Genomic DNA, 23,499 nt, shown 5'->3' on the forward strand with positions numbered 1-23,499 from the left:
AGGATACCTTAGCCCAACTTATGGAAGTTATAGGGCCAAAATAGTTTTGGACTTTTAATATGTTGTTTTGTTTCCGCTACGACACAGGACTAGGTCTTCTTCTAAGGCTATAGACCCAAGCCATTGTCAATGTGGTAAGGGTCTATTCCTTGGATTTTTCTTGTTTAGAGACTCTGACTCTCAATAGGCCTAGAGACCTCTCAAGGATCCCATCTCGATCTTGGTATAGTCGGCGGGTTGGGGATCTCACAAATGGTATCAGAGCATGTGTTAATTAAAGTCTTGGACCTAGGGAAAAGTTTAAGATGTTACATTGAAATAAGTGATCTTTGAGAAATTCAATTAAAGATGTATTTAATTGAAAAGAGGGAGAGAAAGAAAGAGAGAATTGTCCCCATCTTTGCAGGAAGATTTCCATCAGGCCTACCGCAAATTCATGGATTTCAACATTAGATTTATGAGGAGTTGCCTATCTCGACACTATTCGGTGCGAAAAAGCGTGATCAAATGGCTAGACATGAGATTTTCTCCTCCCACTTGGAGGATCAAGTGGTCAGGAAAGAGTTTTCTTCATTGATGTGGGAGAGTTAGAAGGTTTAGAACTAAATATGAAGAGACTCAAATGGGCAAAGATCTTCAAGTGATTGAAGTATACTTTTTCATTGGGACAGAGAATCCAGAAGAAACCCTTGTAATAAATGATGTCCAGGTATCACAAAATCAGTGGGTGTTTGATCTAATGTCTAAATAATTTACCTAGGTAGATTTAGGCCCATAGGTGTAAGCCGGAGTTTTAGTGGACCAAAAGATGTTGTATATTTTGATCCTATATCTGATCCACACAAAATCTACAAGATTCTAGTATAGGATTGTCATCACCTTTGTACATAGTAGGATCTTCATGGAATGTATTAACTCTTGTGCATACTATGGTTCTCATGGGTATGCTATAAGCAGTTTTGATTATGGTTTGGCAATTGTCTTGATCTTGTGTGCAAAAGTTTTGAGTATGAGATAGGTTAAAAGCATAAGTAAGAGAGATTTTCATCTAGTACTAAATTCCGCTAGTTCAATCCCAGGGTAATACTTGCGTAAATAGCCTTTACATTGCTTCTCAAGAGAAAAAATTACTACTAAAGCAAGTGCAACTCCCTACCTTCAAGGGAGAGGGACCCAATTTAGAGCGAGATGTCGAACCATGGTTAGATGTTATGGACAACTATTTTAAAACTGCAGGAACTGCTCAGGAAAACCAAACAATGTTGGGTATGTTCCGTCTCAGTGGAGATACCAAACTTTGGTGGAAGCAACACTGCAAGAGATAATCCCACAAGCTGTAGTCCGTCTTGGGAGAAAACGAAGCAGGAAATCAAAGAACGCTATCTCCCTCTTGCACGTCAGGCTATCAAGATGAATGAATTCTTTGGTCTATGCCAGCTAGGACTTTCTCTAGAGAAGTACTACACCAAGTTTTTGTCTTTACGACGCTGTGAGCGGGATGGAAACACACACAACGCCTCTATAATGAACCGACACACACTCTTGGGAAGATACACACACACACTATGGGGCACCACTCGGCTTACACAACACACTTGGCCGAGACAGGGAACACACCTCTGGAGTGAGAGGAGAGAGACTATCCACTTGCCCACTCCACACAGACACACACACACACACACACACCCAAAAAACTCAGCTCAAAAGAGGATAATTTCTGATGTTTAGATACAATTGAGCTTGGGCCAACACCAATGGGGCAAATAGCTCACACACTATGGGTAAAATAAGCCAGATACAATCACAAACTAGAGCAGAAACTTCGCTCATAGGAGAAACTTACACAGAAAAATAGTAGGAAAAGAGAAAGTAATTTGGCAAAATGGACAGCGCCATCACGTCCGAAACGGCCCAAACCCCCTGTCTACAATGTCAAAGTGCTCAAATCCGACCTCGGATGAGCAGTTTAGGGCCAAAATAGGCTCCAAAATGGGCAAAAACACACCTGCGGCTGTTCCTCCTCTTCTCCACGTTTTTTCTGGTCTTCTCTCTGTTTTTTCAGTTCCCGCACTTAGCTTTATTAGTTGGGCACCCTTGGCCTTTTAGTTGACCTCAAACGGACCCCGAACAGGCCAAAAACTGACCTCGCAGTGCATAGTTGTCACCTTTTTGCATCATCCGCACACCTGGCACTCAACATTTTTCAATAATGTGTCTCGTAACCACGTGAAGTGGCCCCAAAAAGTGGTCCTCATGATGACCTTTCTGCATAAGTAGCACAAGAAAACACCCAAGTTGTGTCCGTACTTCTCCGCGTGCAAGTATTGACCCCATTCGACCTCCTAACGCCACTAGATGCCATCTGACGCACCTGCTTACCTCATGTCGTCGACCCGCGGATAGCTTCCTCGAGAAGTTTTACGCACTACCAACTCCTCATTATTATAGAAAAAACACACTGGTACTGGTAACAATGAAAATCGATGCACTATGTACACCTTGTCCTACCTGTACACATGTGGGCCCCACGTAACCACCTGGCTCTGGAAAATGGGCAATCCTTTATTCGATGCACCATGCATGGATATGTACATATGTGCAATTCCTTGCTCCAAAAAACTCCTGACATAATTTGCCCACCCCCTAGCCTGCTAGAGCATTCATGCTCAGCAGCAGCACTAGTAGATGCTCATTCCACCTGGATCAAAAGGCCAAAGGCATATCGCCTGATTCACAAGAAGCACCATAACACCACACCTACATTTGTCAACAATGAGCCAAAATGCACCATAGGCATATCCAACTAACACATCCGCCCTGTCTGGAGTTCCAAAAGCATAAATATTGCATGCCATATTCAACCCAACCGATAGAGACAACTCAAGTGACTCATCACCTGGCATCTTGGCTTCACCAGCCATAGCAACAACCTGCAAATCATGCACCCAAGTAGCTAAAAGCATTGTGTGAAGGTAAAGTTGTTGATATCCAAAGCACAAAAGTGTCCCCACAACACACATATCCCTAGCATAGGCATCCACATAGCTGAGATTGGACTCATATATGCCAAACCCCTTCTCATCATCATAAGCATACTCATCATCACACATAACTTTATCCACATCATAATCATGGCTATCACCACTATCCATAGCTTCTAGCATGGTTTCCTCAGTCTCCAAGAATACAGATCCCTGCTCTAAACCACAATCATGCTCACAAATCAGTTCAATCACTGCACATACATCAAAATATGGCTTCAAAACAAGCTCCACATCCAACAAATCCACAAAATGGCTCTCAACCTTGCCCTCTTCCCTAAGTTCCAAGTAACTAGTATCGAAAGATACGTGCTCATCATCAATAACCTCAACCTCCCACTCACACACAGAATCACAAGGTACACAAGTAGCCAATGCATCCTCTTCAAGACTTTTCAATCCTGTATCCAAAGCTTTACTCACCTCTTTAGGCTCTTCCATAAACCTGTCAACCTGCAAGACCTCTTTACGCTTCACAATAGACCTTGGGAAGAAACGAGAAACATCATAGGATAGGCTACTTTTCACTTGCTTAGGCTTAACTTCATCTTCCATGTCAAATCTATCTTGCACATGCATACCTGTACTGATACCATGTTCCTCAAGACGCTTAAACTTCCATTCCTTGTGCTTTGCAATGCATACCGCATCTTCAAAAGACTCCGGCCTCTTCAACTCAACCTCAAACCACAACCAAGGTGACAAACCATCAACAAAAAAACTTTTCTTCAATGAATAAGGGGGGGTCTCATCCTTAAGAGCAACACACCAACGAGTCCATAAATCTGTAGAAACTTGTACATAGGCATCAACACCTTGACAAGAACCTTGCTTAAGAGCATTGAGCTCATTCCATACTGCATTTGCATCTTCAAAAACCTGGAAACACTCTAAAAAAGATTCTATAAACTTGTCAAGACTCAAACCATAAGAAGAAGCCACTGCTTCTTTAGCTTCCAAATCCATGAACCAAACACGGGCCTCATCTTTCAAAAGAAATCCAAATAGCCTCAAAATATTCTCCTCATCACACATATTGTTGCTTATGCATGTCACCTCGACTTTCTCCAGAAAGTCTTCCGCATCTTCACCACTTCTTCCATGAAATTCCGGATAAGAGAAAGCCATGGCTACCCAAGTTTCAATGCTTTGAGAACCCCTTTGAACACACATGCAAGAACCCAAGACTGTTAACTGACTCAATTCCCAAAAACTTCAATGGAGCTCAACTTCAGATAAGGAAAAACACATGCACATCAAATGAGTTTTTGTAGTTGATCATTGGAATTACAACAGGCAAAGGACATTCCAGTATCTCTCTTAATCTTCTTGACCCGAACATAAAGACTATGCGCTGCTGGAAAAAAATCTTCCTGGACACATGAACATTTATCTGGATTCTTTGAGTTAAATGAAATGGAGTGAATTGAGGGCCATTTTGATCATCCATTAAAGCCAACCATGCAGCTCCCAAGAAGGCACACCTATCTTATCCTCTGATTTTGCCAAAATTTCAGTAGCATAACAGCATAAATGCCTTAAAAGACCAAAAGACCAGCCATCATAACTTGGAAAAATTTTGACAAAGTTTCCCCAGAAGTAGAGCGGTAGGAACCCGACATATAGACTGTATATGTATGCATAAACTGTCAACAATAGAACCCGAGCATCAAATAGGACTCACTAGTACATAGCCTATGGCGAGGTCACGAAAAGGGTGCTCCAGCTACCTGTATCACCGAAAGGATCTCCACATTTGAGAATCCCCCAGCTCAATAAAACCTCACGCTATCGACCCTCACACGAAGGCTAATGCAAATCACGTATAGTCAAGTCTCAGAAATGACTATCTTCCAGACCAAGTCTCAGAAATGGCTGGGACTGCCAAATAAAACCATATATGACTCCAGAAAGGCGTACCATGGCAGTTTTCACAAGTAACGTACAATCCAACAGAAAATGCGCTCAAACAGGCGCCAGGTGATGCATACCCACAACAACTGCAAGTGACACCAATGCTAGTATATCACTGTACTCCAGCTACTTGTACTTGTGTGAATCACCTGTACCTATACTTGTCCCTCTAACCTGTAATTTGCAACCTGCAACCTGTAATCCCGAATCTCGAAGCTCGAAGCTCGAAGCAGAAGGTGCTCGAAGAAGATCCTCCGTGGGGGCGCCAAAAGAATGTGAGCGGGATGAAAACACACACAGCGCCTCTATAACGACCCGACATACACTCTTGGCAAGATACACACACACACTATGGGGCACCACTCGGCTTACACAACACACCTGGCCGAGACAGGGAACACACCTCTGGAGTGAGAGGAGAGAGACTATCCACTTGCCCACTCCACACACACACACACACACACACCCAAAAAACTCAACTCAAAAGAGGAGAATTTCTTATATTTAGATACAATTGAGCTTGGGCCAACACCAATGGGGCAAATAGCTCACACAATATGGGTAAAATAAGCCAGATACAATCACAAACTAGAGCAGAAACTTCGCTCATAGGAGAAACTTACACAGAAAAACAGCAGGAAAAGAGTGAGTAATTTGGCAAAATGGACAGCGCCATCGCGGCCGGAACGGCCCAAAACCCCAGTCTACAATGTCAAAGTGCTCAAATCCGACCTCGGATGAGCAGTTTAGGGCCAAAACAGGCTCCAAAATGGGCAAAAACACACCTGCGGCTGTTCCTCCTCTTCTCCACGTTTTTTCTGGTCTTCTCTCTGGCTTTTCAGTTCTCGCACTTATCTTTATTAGTTGGGCACCCTTGGCCTTTTAGTTGACCTCAAACGGACCCCGAACAGGCCAAAAATTGACCTCGCAGTGCATAGTTGTCACCTTTTTGCATCATCCGCACACCTGGCACTCAACATTTTTCAATAATGTGTCTCATAACCACGTGAAGTGGCCCCAAAAAGTGGTCCTCATGATGACCTTTCTGCATGAGTAGCACAAGAAAACACCCACGTTGTGTCCGTACTTCTCCGCGTGCAAGTATTGACCCCATTCGACCTCTTAACGCCACTAGATGCCATCTAACGCACCTGCTTACCTCATGTCGTCGACCCGCGGATAGCTTCCTCGAGAAGTTTTATGCACTACCATCTCCTCATTATTATAGAAAAAACACACTGGTACTGGTAACGATGAAAATCGATGCACTATGTACACCTTGTCCTACCTGTACACATGTGGGCCCCACGTAACCACCTGGCTCTAGAAAATGGGCAATCCTTTATTCGATGCACCATGCATGGATATGTACATATGTGCAATTCCTTGCTCCAAAAAACTCCTGACAACGCTATGCTCTCTAAATGACCATGGAGCAACAAATTACCCATTTCTGTCAAGGCCTCAACAAACCCTTGAGTACGCGTCTCAAAGCCATGAGGCCTACATCAATATAGGACGCCCTTTTCAGGGCTAAGCCTCTTGCAGCCGAAGGAACAAAATCTACAAGGAACTATAATGGATTTAATAACTTTAGGGAAAGAGCCAAGGGAACTTTCAACCAAGGATATCAACAACATGGAGTAGTTGCAGCAGTGAACTTGGAGCAGAACTTCCCAAATGTTAGGTGCTATGGATGCAATCAAATGGGACACTATAGAAATAACTGTCCTGAAGAACAAAACCCTCGAACTACTGCTAGAGCCATTCCTCAAAATCGAGGAGATAATCTAAGAGGAGGTAGAAATGGAGGACGAGGTAGAGGAAGAGAAAGAGGAGCTAGAGCTTATGCAATCATGGGAGAAACAACCTTAATGAACGAGGAAGATAAAAGAGCCACTCGCTTGGCTACAGTTAGTAATCCTAGAGCTCAACAACAATAGGCAGTTTTGTAAACCACTACGAGTCAATAATGTAAAACGTTGAGTTACTTATATATTATAATGGTATGCATTATTTTCTTTTCCAAATTACTTAAGGAATCTAAATTTAAATTAGCATTCAATCAAGAAATTAAGGGTTGATCTAGCAAATGAGAAAGAGGTTCTCGATAGTAAGAAAAGAATTTGAATCTTGAGAATGAGATAGTTATCAAGAAACTAACTCACATTCTTTGTGCACACGATAGCCTTCCTTGAAAAATAACCTAGATATGAAAGTATTAATGTACGAGACTAATAGGAATCCAAAAAGATCTCTTGGTACGATACTTCTTAAAACCCTTTACATATTGTTGGTCAACCAGGTTAGAGCACAGAAGGGATACCTCTGGTGCAATAGTGGAAGCTTGTGCCGAATGCAGATTGTTCAAGATGGCAAGAACACGCCGAGAGCATTCAGATTGGCAAAGCTCGGATACATGATACTTGTCAAACGCTGATTGCTTTGAATGGTCCGTTAGATCGAGCGCGTTCATGTTGACAAGCTGGATAAATGGATCTTTTATAGAATGGATTTAACCTAGTTTTTGGGATGATACAATCGGTTTGTAAAGGTTTTTAAGATGGTCTCAACATTGAGAGCTTCTTGGGAAAATTTGAGTGGCAAGTAATTAGTATTACTAAATTAAGGAATTGCGGAATCTCCAACAAGATTGTATCTTTGAAGATAGAGAGAGAACTCTTAGAAACAAAGTAGTCAGAACACTTGGTAAAGTTGAAAGATTATCCCACCGAAGATGCCACTTGGGAAGATGAACTTCTCTTCTCAAAGATTTTTCCAATTTCGGTTGAGATGGGGACATCTCAAATCCTTAAGTTGGGGTGATTGTAAGGTTTCCAATTTCTGAAACCTTAAAGATTGTATAAAGCTTAATCAAACTGATATGATTATTAAAAAAGTAATTTACAATTGTCCGAGCGTGGAAAAATACTGGAATTTTTGAAACCGTAATCATGACTTTACTATGGTTAGAAATTTTCAGAACTGAATTTCGATAAAAACTGGCATAGTTATGGACCCTTGAAGTTTACACTGTGGATTAATTTAATTAAATAATAGTAAGGTTTTAGTAATCATTTCTACAAAATACTTTTATCCTAAAGTTTCTAGATATTTACAATTAATTGCAGATACTTTCAAAATTAATCATAAAAATTCAAAAAATAGTAAAAAAACAATTTTGTGTATCTGGGGGGCTATGTGGGGTAGTATGAACTTTCCCAAGCTGGAGTTAGCAGTAGGAGGAGCTTGTGGAGCTGTAGCGCGTGGCCTTGGGATGCAAGTTACTGCCATTTCCAGCGTGTGAGTGTCCAGAAACCTATAAATATGACCCCTTGCTTCAAAAATTCAGGCAGACTCGGAGTCCTGGCTATTCCTCTCTTACCTAGAGAGAACTCTACTAAAAAATCACTAGAGAGAAAAAACTCTAGTTGATTATTCCACGATAATTAGCTTAACCCTTTTTAATTAGCAAAATTATGCTAATTTACGTATATTTTTTTAATTAATCTAATTAATTAAGAAGATTAAACTTACTTACACTCTAAACTACTCTCTTAATTCTTAATACTCTGTTGATTACTTAGAATAAAATTAGGGATATTGATCTAATTAATTATTAAGTCATATTAAGGATAAAGTTAATCTTTTTGGTCATAAATTAATGATAATTATATTAATAAAACTTACATTAGTATGAGATAATTAACAGAGCTATATTAGACTATCAAGATGCTAGAAAAATTATCTCATAATGTTTTGATTAGTTTCTCTAATTAATTAGGCAAAAAATAACTATTTTTAATCAAAAAACTAATGGAAAATCATTTAATTAGCTCAAGAATTCTGAAGTTAATTATCACAATTAGAAATTATTGTTAGGAACATGGGGTACATCACTCATTAACACATAATTAATCTAAGTATTAAATAAGCTAAAATTAACTGTTTTTAGCCATAAATTAAAGGGAGAAATTAAAAAAACATGTTAGATAATTAAGTGCTATTTATCAGAGTTAGTTTACCTATTAACAAAGCCATGAAAATTATCTTAGCCACAAAAAATTGGTTTAGCTACTTATCTTAGTCAAACAACCCTTTTTTTGAAGATAAATTAAAGGGAGAAATTAGTAAATTAGATTTGATAGTGTGAAGATAATTTTAAGAGTTAGAATACATCATTATAAAGCTGTGATAATTAGTTTAGCCACAGAAAATTGGTCTAGCTAATTATCTTAGTAAAAAAACACTATTTTTTAGGACAAATTAAAGGGGGAAATTATGAAATCATGTTAGATGATTACATGCTATTTCATAGAGTTAGATTACATGACAAAGAAGCCATGATAATTATGTCTAGGCTAGAAAATTAGTATAAATATTTATCTAGGTCCAATTATACTAATTCTAGTTGAAAATTAAATGTGGAAACTAGATAATTAAGTTAAAAATTAAAATATTATTACAAAAGGTAAAAAATATCATTATCTACTTGTGATAATTATACAATAGTTAATTAGCTAGTTTAGAAAATTATAATTGACCAAAAGTTCTATTTTTAGCAAAACATTAATTAAAATAAATAGACTTTGGGGTCAAAAGTTTCTAGGAAAATTAAAGTAAGGATAAACCAGTGATATAAAGTTGAGGAAATGAAATCTTTAAGAGAAAGTAAATAGAATAAATATTAAGTTCAAAATAAGCAGATTCCAAGTTTAAAATTCGATGGGAAATTAGAAAAAAGATAGAGAAAATTATAAGAAAATTAGGAGAGCTTAGAAAACCCTTAGAAAATTTTTGTGAAAAGTTATTATATCTATATAGGCAAATAAGAAATTATTAAGTCAAGAATCTACCAATTAAGACTACGAATTTAACCTTGATTAGGTTACGATTGAATACAAAGGTTACATCTAGCTTTAGGATAATTTACCTAATGATTAGACATCCTTTTTTATAAGGATAAGAAGTTATGGCACCCAAAAGGACCCGAGAAAATCCTACATCTGATGATGAAGACGTAGCTCCAAAACAAACTAGAGCGTCGTACGACAACGAAGCCGGGCCTAGTAGTAGGCCTACAGAGAAGAGTCTTCAGACGCCAGTGCAGCAGCAGATGGCCGATCAGTCCTAGGTGGGTTTCCATTATTCAATTAAGTCTTTAAATATGTTAAGTTCTTTTATAAGTTAACTTTGCATACATAAGGAGTGAGTGGGAATCAGAAAAGAACTAATTGACCGAAAATGGAAGGTAGATTCCAAGAAACCAACATGGATTGTTTGTAATTAGGAAAGAATTGTTTGGGCTAAGACTAGTTGAATTAGGAAATATATGATTGATCATCCTTAAGAGAGCTTGTCTCAAGACACCTCCAACTCCTTGGTACATTTTGATGAATAATGATGGCTTTCAAGCCACGGATAAGTCGGTTACCCCCATGAACGATGAGTTTCTACTCCGTGTCATGTCTTGATGTTTCTATGTAAGTTAGGATACCGTTTTTATCCTAGGGGAGCCGCCTGGTTGTATGGGCAACTGGTTTGGTGTATGGACACCCCGAACCTTGGGTGGGGGTTTATCCAACCCGTATTGTGAACAAGGAATGGGTGCCATTTTTTCACCCTTAGGTGGTCTTGAGACAAGAAGAGTATTGGTCATGGTTATTATGGACAATGTTTTGATTGACAGTAACTTGTCTTAAGTTTAAAGATGTCTGTTTGTTAAAAAAATGCTTTTCAATATTGTCTTTAATACTTGATTGAAGGAATTACTGTGACGGAAAGTTAAAAGAAACCATTATTTTAAATGTTAAAACAATATGATAGTAATTAGAAGAAAAAAAATCATGTGTGAGTGCGGAGTGGTAAGTGGGGATTGACTAAGGTTGTCAATCCTCGACAGGTGGACCTTATTAGTCAGGTAACTATTCATCCCTATGCACTAAAAATGTTTAGAAAACTTCTCCACTTGGAAGAGGAGTCCACCAACGGCTATGCCCTCACATATGTAAGGGGGGAAAAAGCGTTGGATGAGGATATCTTAGCCCAACTTGTGGAAGCTATAAGGCAGAAATAGTTTTGGACTTTTAATATGTTGTATTGTTTCCGCTGCGAGACAGGACTAGGTCTTCTTCTAAGGCTATAGGCCCAAGCCATTGTCAATGTGGTAAAGGTCTATCCCCTGGAATTTTCTTGTTTAGAGACTCTAACTCTCAATAGGCCTAGAGACCTCTCAAGGATCCCATCCCGATCTTGGTATAGGCGGGTTGGGGATCTCACAACGGGAGACAAATTCACAAGAACTTCACAAGAATCTCTCTACACAGGAATCCCTCCCCCTTTATGAGTCCTCTCTCTCTCTCTCTCTCTCTCTCTCTCTCTCTACACAAGAATCCCTCTCCCTGTTATCTATGGTATAGATTATAACTTGTCCATGTTTTCTTCTCCATTCAGTATTAAAATTAAATATTCGTATGTTTAATGCTGGTATGGATGATGATGAGTTTCTTTCTTCTTTGTCACCCTAGTAGAGGAGGTGGCACGAGGAGTGTCATTGCTCTGGAGCACCATCATGTCGTTCCACTCCTTTAGCGTCTCCCTCTGTTTTGAAGCATTCAGCTCGCTCCAAAGCTTAGATGTCAACGAGATGATCTTCACACTCGTCTAGGCACTGAGGCTCTAGTGGTCGCAGCGGAGGTTGATGTGGAAATACCACTGCTGATGCCTCGACATAGCCTCGTGTTTGACGAGGCTCCTTACCTTCCCCTTATTTTCACACCCCCAATACCAACCACAGCATCACCATCTACACCAGTTTTTGCACGGCTATCGACTGTTCGTGGCTACACACCACTAGCTACTCCTCTGAGAGTCACCCCAGTCGACACTCCTCACTGCAAGGCCCAGACTCCAATGGAGACACCTAACTTTTCTACCCCCATCAAGATTCTGCTAGAGACCCCTATCGAGACACCCAGGTTCACGCGTCATAGGCGAGAGGGCTTGCCATACTCGGTCGACATCAGCGGCGGCATCATCTTGGATGATGAAGGCAAGAAGGTGATCTCACGCATGCGTGGTCTTTGGACTTAGGTGATTCGACACTACATACTATACACCCGGAGTGAAGTGCCAAATGAATTAAAATTCAGAGTCATCATCATGTTGCATGACGAGTTTCCTGTGTAAAGTCGGAATGAGCGCTTCAATGAAGACCTGATGAAGGTTCAAATGCGCGAATATTGCAAGCACAAACGTTCTGAAGTACAAAAAGCAATAAAGCATGTTAGGAAATATGACGTAGCTAAGTAGATAATTGAGTAGATTACTTAATGAAGAGAGATAATTTTCACACACAAAAGATTATAGAGTAGAGGGAGAGAGAGAGTACACACGATATACGTGGTTCACCCAATGTGGGCTACATCCACGGGAAAGTATCCACTCAATGGCTTTAGTACTTCAAAACAAGAAGTAGATTACAAAGGGATTATACCCTTTTTTAGCTCCCGCCTTGCTTCACTCTCATCACCTCACACCCACCTTGTTGCATCAACTTCACACTACGAAACGTGTGTAGAAATGGCCTCCTTTTATAGGCCAAAAGGTTTGCCCTCTCTCATGAGAGGGAGCCATGTGTAGCCGCCCTTGTGTAGATAAGTCCAAATGAGACCCTCCAATCTGCCCATGTGTGATCGCCCTTGAGAAGACAAGTCCTCCTTTGAAATCAACCATCAGCCATTGAATTTGGCCACCGGCCATTTACTTCCGACCACCGGTCAACCCACTGACTGGCCGTTTTTCGAACACTTTCTGGTCTTTGTCCGGCCAGGATATTTCGGTGAAAAGGAATATTTTGGCAAAGTTAGTCTCGAGATTTGCTCGAGACTGGCCGTGAAAATTTTGGTTTCCGGCGAGTGATTTTCTTCACACATGATGGCTTCTCCTCATAATGGGGGCCTTACAAATGTGCATTTTTAATTAAAAAAATTACAAGGTGTAAATCAGGCTCCATACTTAACAATGTCCTACTTGGAGACTGATCTCCAAACCAAACCTGTGATTGCTTTCCATTCTAGCTTCTTATCCTTGAATGCCAATTGAAGATGATCAAAAACTCAACTTCTCCTTATTGACCACCTTTGTAAACATGTCTGTAGGATTTTCACTTGTATGCACCTTTCCTAGCTTTAGTTGTCCCTCTTCCAAAAGAGTGCATATGAAGTGATATCTCACCTCAATGTGCTTTGTCCTTGAATGAAAGGCTGAGTTCTTTGCAAGATGGATAGCGCTTTGTCTATCACTGTACAAGAAACAATTTCTTGTTTGAATCCAAGCTCTTCTAAGAATCTGTGAAGCGACAGAATTTCTTTGCTTGCCTCCATCATTGCTACATATTCTGATTCCGTGGTAGAAAGTGAGACCACTTTCTACAGCTTTGAAACCGAGCTTACTGTTGTGCCTCCAACCATGAAGACTTAGCAAGTAGTAATTCTTCGAGTATCTTTGTCACCAGCCATATCTGCATCAGCATACCCTTCTAGAAAAATACCTGTTTCTCAAAAATAGAAAGCATTTGTTGTTGTCCCTTTTAGATACCTAAGTATTCACTTCACAACTTGCCAGTGCTCTTTACCTGGGTTGTCCATGAACCTACTTACAACTCCCCCTACATGTGCAATGTTTGGCCTTGTCCAGACCATAGCATACATAAGAGAACCTACCATTGCAGCATATGGAACTTTAGACATATAGTCTATCTCCTCTTGTGTCTTTGGACACATATCCTTGGTTAGTTTAAAGTGACTAGTCAAAGGTGTAGAAACCGTTTTTGCATTTTGCATTGCAAACCTTTCTAGTACCTTCTTGATGTAATCCTCTTGAGATAGTTTTATTGTCTTCTTCGCCCTATCCCTTGATATCTTCATACCAAGTATCCTATTTGCAGCACCTAAATCTTTCATTGAAAAAGATTTAGACAGCTCCTCTTTTAGGTCTTTGGTGTCCTGCATGTTAGCACTTGCAATCAGCATGTCATCGACATACAACATTAGGATGATGAACTTCCCATCTCCCAAATTCTTCGTGTAGACGCAATGATACGAGTTGCATCTTGTGAATCCATGATCCAACATCCATCGATCGAACTTCAAGTACCATTGTCTTGATGGTTTCTTTAAGCCATACAAGCTCTTCTTAAATCTGCAAACCATTTTCTCCTTACCTTTTACTTCATACCCCTTTGGTTGAAGCATGTCAATTTCCTCCTCTAAGTCACCATGAGGGAATGCTGTATTTACATCCATTTGCTCAAGATTCAGATCATGAGTAGCCACAAATCTTAAGACAAGCCTAATTGAGTTCATTTTTACAACAAGAGAAAATATTTCATTGAACTCAATACCTTCCTTTTGAGAAAACCCTTTCCACACAAGCCTAGACTTGTACCTTTTCTTCCCAATCACCTTCTTTTTCCTTCAACTTATACACCAATTTGTTCTGAAGTACCCTCTTACCTTTAGGAAACTCAAACAACTCCCATGTTTGGTTGCAACTTAATGAGTCCATCTCCACTTGCATGCTCTTCATCCATTCTTCTTTGGATTCGTGTTGCATAGCTTCTTCGTATGATTTTGGCTCTCCAGAATCTAAGATCAAGAGATGGTTGAAGGAAGGAACGAACCTTTCTGGAGGTCTACTTGCTCTTGTAGATCTTCAGATAATAGGTTGAGACTCCTCATTTGGTTAACGTTCTTGCACATTGTCACCGTTTGCAGTCCTTGAGTCTTCACCGTCCTCAAGCTCCATGTACTCATCACCTGTTTCTTTTGTTTGTTTTCTTTCCAAATATCTCAGAGAATACCACTTGAATGGTGTGGCAAGGTCACAGGGCAAGGACCTCCAATCACACAGTGTTCTGGTAAGATAATGTTAAGGAACAGCTATCTAGCCTTGATTCATACACTAGCCCTGTGTATACTAGTTAGCATAGAAGGTATGCTAGTTAGCTTAGTGGGTATGGTGGCTAGCATATTGTGTATGGTAGTTGGCAAACCTAGTTATGCTACTTAGCATACTATGAGATATAGCTAGCATACATTGTCATGGTGGGTGGTAAGCATATTGTGTATGCTAGTTAGCACAACTAGTTATCCTAGCTAACATATTGTGAATACTAGTTGGCATTTTTTGTATGCTAGTTAGCATACTGTGTATGTTAATAAGCATACCTTCTACGCTAGTTAACAAACTATGCATGCTAGCTAGCATAGAGAGTTTCCCAATTAGAAACAAAGTATGCTAATCATCATATTAAATATGTTAATTAGTGCACATTGTTAGTTAGCACACACAGTGTGCTAATTAGCAAACAGTGTATGCTAATTAGCATTTTAATATGCTAATTATCATACTTTTTTAGCTAGTTAGAACATTGTGTATGATGGCTAGCATGCAAGTATGCTAACTAGAAGAAAACATATGCAAATTAGCATATTAAATATTCTAACACTAGGTTGGTAATGGGACACCTTTATGTCTTGTTAAGTGACCATTTTCCTTGAATTATGTCAAGATTTTCAAAATGGATTTTGAGGTGCTATCTATCTAGAAAGTTGTCTCATGAGATGAAAAAAACTCGACATATTTTTGGAATATCAATTCCATCTTTAACATTGTCCTTGCACAACACTTCACAACCTAAATTGTGTGAGAAAACGGTCATGTTTTTGGCTTTTTGCAACTATACCACTCTAGAATTCATGTTTGTGAGGTCTATAATGCTAGAGAACTATCTTTAGTATTCCTCAACATGTCCTGATGCTTCTAGGTAGAAATAAATATTAAAGCTGTAAGTTATGACTAAATTACAAAAATTATCAAATCTTGTTTTTTAGCCAATTTTAGCTCTTCTATGATTTTTTTGGTGGATTTCATGATATCCAAATTCATTTTTGATTTTCTATGTCGCATATTGTAACATAAAGCTAATATTCCTTGAGTTTTGGGTACCTAATACCCTATTTTGCATAGTACACAACGATGGTTGATTTTTTCAATTATAGAAGAAAACGAAACATTCTAGTATATCAAGTATAGCTTTTTCAATATTGTTAGTTTCTTGTGACAACTACATGCATTTTGTAGGTAGTAACCATATCTAGTCATAAGGATCAAATTTGGCTAGATATTGAATAGTTTCTATGGGATTCTACAACTCATAATGTTGAATCCAGGTTTTTTCATGTTTGCTGTATTTAACACTTTATCTTTGTCCCCAAGATTCCCCTTGGTAAGAGATGTATTATTCTTTTGACATGCTCCATGGACCCTTATGAACATAAAGGACAATATGGAACTAAGAAAACATGCATATATTATTTGTATTGAGCGTGGCTATAGAAATTTTGATGATAGGTTTGCAGAATGGTAAAAATGCAACTTTTTTGTACCTATTTATTTTGGCAAAACAAAAAGTAGTGAGTGAGAAGCAATCATATGTTCTGATCACCAACCCATTGAAGTTAACTAGGGAATTTATCTCAAGTCCTACAAAAATCCTTAATCTTATTTTTATGCAACAAAACCTAAGAAATGACTGTTTTGATGAAAATTCACTGTTCCATCAACTTTGGAGGCTTGGTGTGACCAAAAGATGATAAATTTTACAAGTTTCTTATTTTTTCCATGTGTAGTAGGCCTTGAACTATAACCGCATGAAAGGATTTTACAAAATGAGTGGATCTACTATGGTTTTGGAGGTTTTTTTCAAAACCCTGAAAGGACACTTTTATGTCCTGTTAGGTTACCAACCTAGTGTTAACATACCATATTTGCTAGTTAGCACACTATGTGTGCTAACTAGCAAAGAGGGTATGTTAATTAGCATATTTAATAGGCTAATTAGTATACTTTTTATGCTAATTAGAACATTGTGTACGATGGCTAGCATGCAAGTATGATAACTAGAAAACAAGGTATGATAATTAGCATACTCAGTATGCTAGCTAGCATTTGGTGCATGCTAACAAGCATTCAAAGTTTAGTTAGAATACCTTCTTTGCTAGATATCATAATGTGTATTCTTGTTAGCATACCTCTATGCTAGTTAGCATACATTTTGAGCTAGCTAGCATAATGTGGATACTAGTTAGCATACCTCTTTTCTAGTTATCATAATGTGTACCTTAATTAGCATGCACAGTATGCTAACCAGTAAAGATGGTATGCTAATTAGCAGAGACATTATGTTAATTAGCATAACTTATCTTCTAGTTAGCATACCATGTATGCTAATTAGCACACCATCAGTAATAAGCATACCATTAGCATACAAACAATTTTGCTAATTAACATTTTATGTATGCTAATTAGCATACATTCTCTGCTAGTTAGCATACACACTATATTCACACTTCCTTGTTAGCATATTTTTTATGCTAGTTAGCATGTTGATCATGGTGGTTAGCAAAATTTGTATACTAGTTAGCATAGTTAGCATAGACAATATGAATGTCTTCAGGATATAGATGCCTACCATACATGGAATGCTACTTGTCAAACTATGCATAAAATCAATCATAATGGTATCAATAAAAATTAACGGGTGAATGTAATAGATAGGTATCAATGATGCAGGATGTGAACTTAACAAGACACCTATCAATCAAAGGATAGAAGAGAAGCTCTGTAATGATGAATTTGATAAGCTGGATAGACAACATGAAAGGGTAGATGTAATGCCACAGCATGCAATAGCACACGAGGCTGTTTGCAGATGATAAAGAAACAGATGATGATGATGAACATTTTATCATGATTACTCATTCCAAACCCAAGGCCCCTATAGATGATCAAACAAGCGTCTCAGAGGAAACAATTAGGAGTGTGCAAGAGGAAGGTTTTAGGACTGACAGTGGGCTGACTGTGCAAGACTTCGGTGATGACAGCCCCCTGCAGGGATTTGTAAACAAAGTGAAATTAAAGAGAAAAGGTGGCCTAGAACAGATTCTAGAAGATCGAGGGGATGAGATATGTGCTACCCCTCCGAGAACTTTGGTTGACATAAATGAACGCATCAGAGGTGAAAAGAAAGCCATTCGCTCACATGCTTGCAAGAAATTATGTTGAATATGTTCCTTGTTGTGTCCAAGTTATGTAGTGTCAGCAAGCTCCACACCTTGTGGCATATACCTCTCTGGATATTATAATGGAGAAACTCTTTTCAAAATTATTTTATTGTGCAGCAGTTCAGTAGTTTTTTCTTGTCCTTTATGATGTCTTTATTTAATACCATTTTTGTGTCACAGGGCAAGAGAAATTGTAGTAAGTTGCCCTGCATGATTTGAATTATTCCATTGCATGCAAAAACATACAGAAGTGGTGTATTGCCAAGGCGAGACAGCTACAAAAAGAAAAAGACGAGATTGAGAAGCACTTGGCTAACTATCTTAAACACTTAACAAAAGTTGTAGAGTACTTCAGCTATGTTCATCCCTCGGGGGAAGTTATTTTTGATGAGTGGTATGCATTGCTAGACCCATTATGCGTGCTAAAGCCATTGCCAGACGAGGGGCACACTTTGGTTCTTTATTTAAATGGCTTGCTTGTTCAAGTTCTAGAGCCAAGGCATGGTGACATTCCCCCTAAACATGTAGGGAAAATGATAAAGTACAATGTGCAAGGTAGGAGGTATGTATTTTGTCGCAGAGACAACCATAAATTTTTGAATTGGTGCCTCCAATTTTTCCATGTGTATATATGGAGCACACAGCATGGCAACTAAAGTGAATACAATATTAGAAATAGTATTCAAAGAGCAGTGGGCTAAGCTGAGAGGTGTTTTTTCACAGAATCATTGTAGTGGCCAGCCTTGGCAAATATATAATAAGCCTGTATTCTTGAAGGATTTGAGATTGTTTTGGAAGAATTGCAAGTTTGGGCCCCAAAATAGTCTAATTATTAACAATAGTATGTGGGTGAAAGCATGTTAACCTGTCATTATTTTTCATGTCCCGGACAATGCTAACTAGCACAATTTTGACATATGCTAACTAGTACAATAACTTGAGCTACATCTCCAAGATCTATGACATATGATATATCAATAGAAAGCACTTGAAACAAAGAATCCAAATGTACAACCTCTGACAAATTTTGATATTATTTGTAAAAATTTACCGAACGCCCAACTTTTTGAAGGTGTGCTAACTTGAAACTGCTAACTAGCACAAAAAGCGCGACAGGTTAACATGCTTTCACCCATGTACAAAGTGTGCCAGAACCTTGGAGGAATTTGGCTTGTTACTCCTAAGATAGAGGACCAAACCAAAGAACAGCAACAAAACTTCCTGATAGATACTTTGAGCAGCTAGTTGTTCCTATGGTTGCAATCATAGGATCGTGCAGAGTATACAACTGAAAATGTGTTTGATACTGCCCCAAATTTGTTTTCACAAGAAGTGAGAAGGAAATGGCATCAGAAATGCACTGGTGCAATGAGGCCCAGCGTAAGGAAGCCTTGAGTAGGAGACAAAGGGAGGCTGATGAAGAAGCTAAAAGACATGAGAGAGAGAGAGAGAGAGAGAGAGAGAGAGAGAGAGAGAGAAGCTACAAAGAGAAAGATTACAGAAGTAGAAGCAAGAAGAAGAACCAAGAGAGTTGTAAGAACCAAAAGCTCAACAACAAGAAGAAAGAGAGCAAGACCCAAAAGCGCAACAAAGAAAGAAGCAAACGGACACTGAGCAAAAGCGAGTGTACAAGCGCACTAAACCACGATCTTATCCAGAGTAGGAGGATCTCTGTAGTTTTGCAACATTATGATGGAAATTTGTAAATTGTCTTTCACCATTTGTAACTATTCCGACATTCACTTCAGATAGTAATGATCAGATCCTGTACTATTCTTTTTTTGAAGACAATACTATGTGTACTATTGGCATTTTTTTTTGTCTTGTAAACATTGAATTTGTATACATTCTCGTCGGAAATCAACAAAGGTATGCTAATTAGCATAATGTTTATGCTAGTTAGCAAATTGTTCATGCTAACTAGCAAAAACAGTATGTTGATTAGCATACCCACAGTAGCTAATTAGAATACATTCTAATTAGCATACTGCGCATTTTTGTTTGTGCTAACTTTCACTCATAGCATACCATAGTATGCTAATTAGCATATACAGTATACATGAAGCTGTCATATTTTCTCCTTGAAACCATCAATGGGATACTAATTAGCATATTGTTTATGCCAATTGGCATAAATTGTATGCTAATTAGCATACTATGGATTTTTGTTTTTGCTAACTTCCACTCACAGCATAGTATGCTAATTAGCATACATAGTATATAGAAAGCTTCCATTCCTTCTTGAAACTAGCATACAGTATTCTAATTAGCATACATGGTATGATTATTAGCATACACAGTATACAGAGAGCTGTTATCTCTTCTCCTTAAAACCAGCAAAGGTATGCTAATTAGCATATTGTCTATGCCTACTGGCATAGACAATATGCTAATTAGCATACCTTCAATTTGCATACTGTACATTTTTGTTTGTGCTAACTTCCACTCAGTATAGTATGCTAATTAGCATGCACAGTATACAAAAATCTGCCATCTCTTCTCCTTGAAACTAGCAAAACTATGCTAATTAGCATACTATTTATGCCAGCTAACTATGCTAATTAGCATACCCACAAAATGCGAACTGGCATAAACAGTATGCTAATTAGCATACACAGGATGTAGAGACCTGTCATCTCTTCTCCTTGAAACTAGCAAGGATATTCTTATTAGCATACTATTTATGCCAACTGGCATAAACAGTATGCTAATTAGCATACTTTGCATTTTTTGTTTGTGCTAGCTTTCACTCACAGCATAGTATGCTAATTATAACACACAGTATACATAAAGTTGTCATCTCTTCTCCTTAAAACCAACAAAGGTATGCTAATTAGCATACTGTTTATGCCAACTGGCATAAACAGTATGCTAATTAGAATACAGAGTGAACTGAAAGCTTCCATCTCTTTTCCTTGAAACCAGCAAAGCTATGATAATTAGCATACACAGTATATAGAAAGTTGCCATCTCTTCTCCCCTAAACCAACAAGGGTATGCTAGTTAGCATACTATTTATGCCAGTTGGAATAAACAGTATGTTAATTAGCATTCCACTCACAGCATAGTATACTAATCAACATACGCAGTATACAAAAAGATGCCATCTCTTCTCCTTGAAAACCAGCAAAGTTATGATAATTAGCATACTGTTTATGCTAACTAGCATATATTTCTAATCAGCATTGATAGTATGCTACTTAGCATTAGCATACACAATATACAAGAAGCTGCCATCTCTTCTCCTTGAAAACCAAGAAAAGGTATGCTAATTAGCGATTGTTTATGCTAACTAGCATAAACAGTATGCTAATTAGCATACCATGCATGCTAACTAGCATACCCACATAACACAATTAGCATACCTTCTTATTGTCATATTGTGCAAGCCAGTGGCCTTCTTTGTACACATCTTTCCAAACATTGATGCCTTTCTTATAAGCTAGGTGTGCCTTCTTTTACACTTTCCATTTATATTTGTGGGCTACCTGCTCAAACCATATGGAGTCCTAATGTAAAAAGCGTAAACTTTAAGACACCAAAGGAGGCGGACTTTGAGCTTGTTTAATCACCTCTCTAGAGTTCTACATTTTCTTGATGAGCTCAAATCCTCTAAATTAATGAGATAGGTTGTACAAATGATCTCTCTTAAACTGAGACCCCTCTGTGATAGACACCAAAGCCATGTATACATAAAGCACACAAGAGACACAAGAGACAGAAGATACCCAAGTTTTGGATAAAACTGCATTACCTTCGAGCAAGAAGTATATTGAAGATGCAGTGATTACAACCACGTAGAAATCCACATCCTCGACATTGGTCAAAGCATCTGAATTTACAACAAATGTGTCTCCAGCACATGAGCGCTACTCAATACATCATGATGACCTTCGTATTGAGGCGGTCCGGGGCGGGCAACAAGAAGAGTGGCCTCTAGACACCCTTCAAGGCTCCCGTGCTGCTCAATGGGGCTGGGGCACAACACAACACAAACCAAAACAACAAACCCACCGCCAAATCCCAACTACACAAGGGGCACCACCTAGTTTAAGAGCGAACTAGGACGCAAAAGAGGAGAATCGTTAGAGCAACCCACAAACAAGCAAGGAATTTACACTAACCCTAACACCAATGGAGTACTCTCACACACTAAAACACGAGAGAGAGAGAGAGAGAGAGAGAGAGAGAGAGAGAGAGAGAGAGATAGTGCTCGGGCTGCTTTGAAACGTATCGGCGATGATCAAGCAAACACAACTATATATGTAAGAAAGAGAGAGAAAGGGGGAGGGGGTGCTTGTTGCATTAATACCTTCTTACAAATCTGTCATGACAAATCAAAGTGAGATTAGTACTTGTTCAACATAGCTTGCGTAAATTTCACCACAACACATCACAAGAAAAGCCACCCCAATCACTATCTTAAGGCCAGGGGAGTCCTCTCCACCCTGTCGCCCTCTTACAGTATGTGGGATTTATGGATAGATTGATGACAACACCAGAGACAAGCTATCAAGAACTTAACAAAAAAAAAAAAAACACCAAGACACTTACGCATCATTGTTGTCCATTACTTCACGTTGGAAGGGAGATAAAGTATCCAAGCTTAGTCCAAATCCACCCTCCTTGATTCAGCGAATGTTGGGCTTACACTAGTAGGAGAAATGATAGATTTCCTACTCTCAATTGAATGATCACTCTCTCTCTTACAATGGCATAGATTTCCCTTGCTAATCCCCTATTACAACACATGCACATGCATAAGACAATGAGCTTCCACTCAAGAGCTCCTTCTAGAGAGGTTGAGCTTGGCTTCTCAAGCTATAGCATAGTGCTCTTGCTTATGGCTCCCCCCTTTTTATGCTAGCTACACCCTCCTTTTATAGAAATTTTGAAGGCTAGGGTTACTCCTCTAACCATGGTTGGGTTAGATTTTCAGCAATTTATCTAATTTCTTTTGCTTGGAGTTATCAAGAAGTTGGTGGGGAAAGAGAGAGGAGAGAAATGGAGGTGATAGGACTTTTCATAGTGGGTTAGTGTTAGTAGAGTTAGTATTAAATTACAAATGGAATTGGATATTTACAATGGGAGTATCCATGTAGGATACAAATAAGGAAGAAAAACTCTTAAGAGGTAAGAAAAGGTGGATTTCTTACAAGGTTGATGCTCCAAGTGTCTTGGGTAGGGCCAATTTTGACGCTTGTTGACGGTCCACTAGCTTTGACGGTACATTTTTTCTCCACTCTTGACCTTCCTTGAGAGACAAGGTAATTGAAGCTGAGTAATCAACCACCATGATGCTGTCTTTTAAGAGAAGAGGCTGAATTTTGTGTTTTTTTGATAGATATGGGTAATTTGGAGGAGGAAAAATGAGACTAGGTGGTCAATTTTGGAATGGAATTGTGTGTGGGAGGTAT

The sequence above is a fragment of the Adiantum capillus-veneris genome, chromosome 15, assembly GCF_014529385.1.
Source record: "Adiantum capillus-veneris isolate H3 chromosome 15, ASM1452938v2, whole genome shotgun sequence".
NCBI classification, from domain to species: domain Eukaryota; kingdom Viridiplantae; phylum Streptophyta; class Polypodiopsida; order Polypodiales; family Pteridaceae; genus Adiantum; species Adiantum capillus-veneris.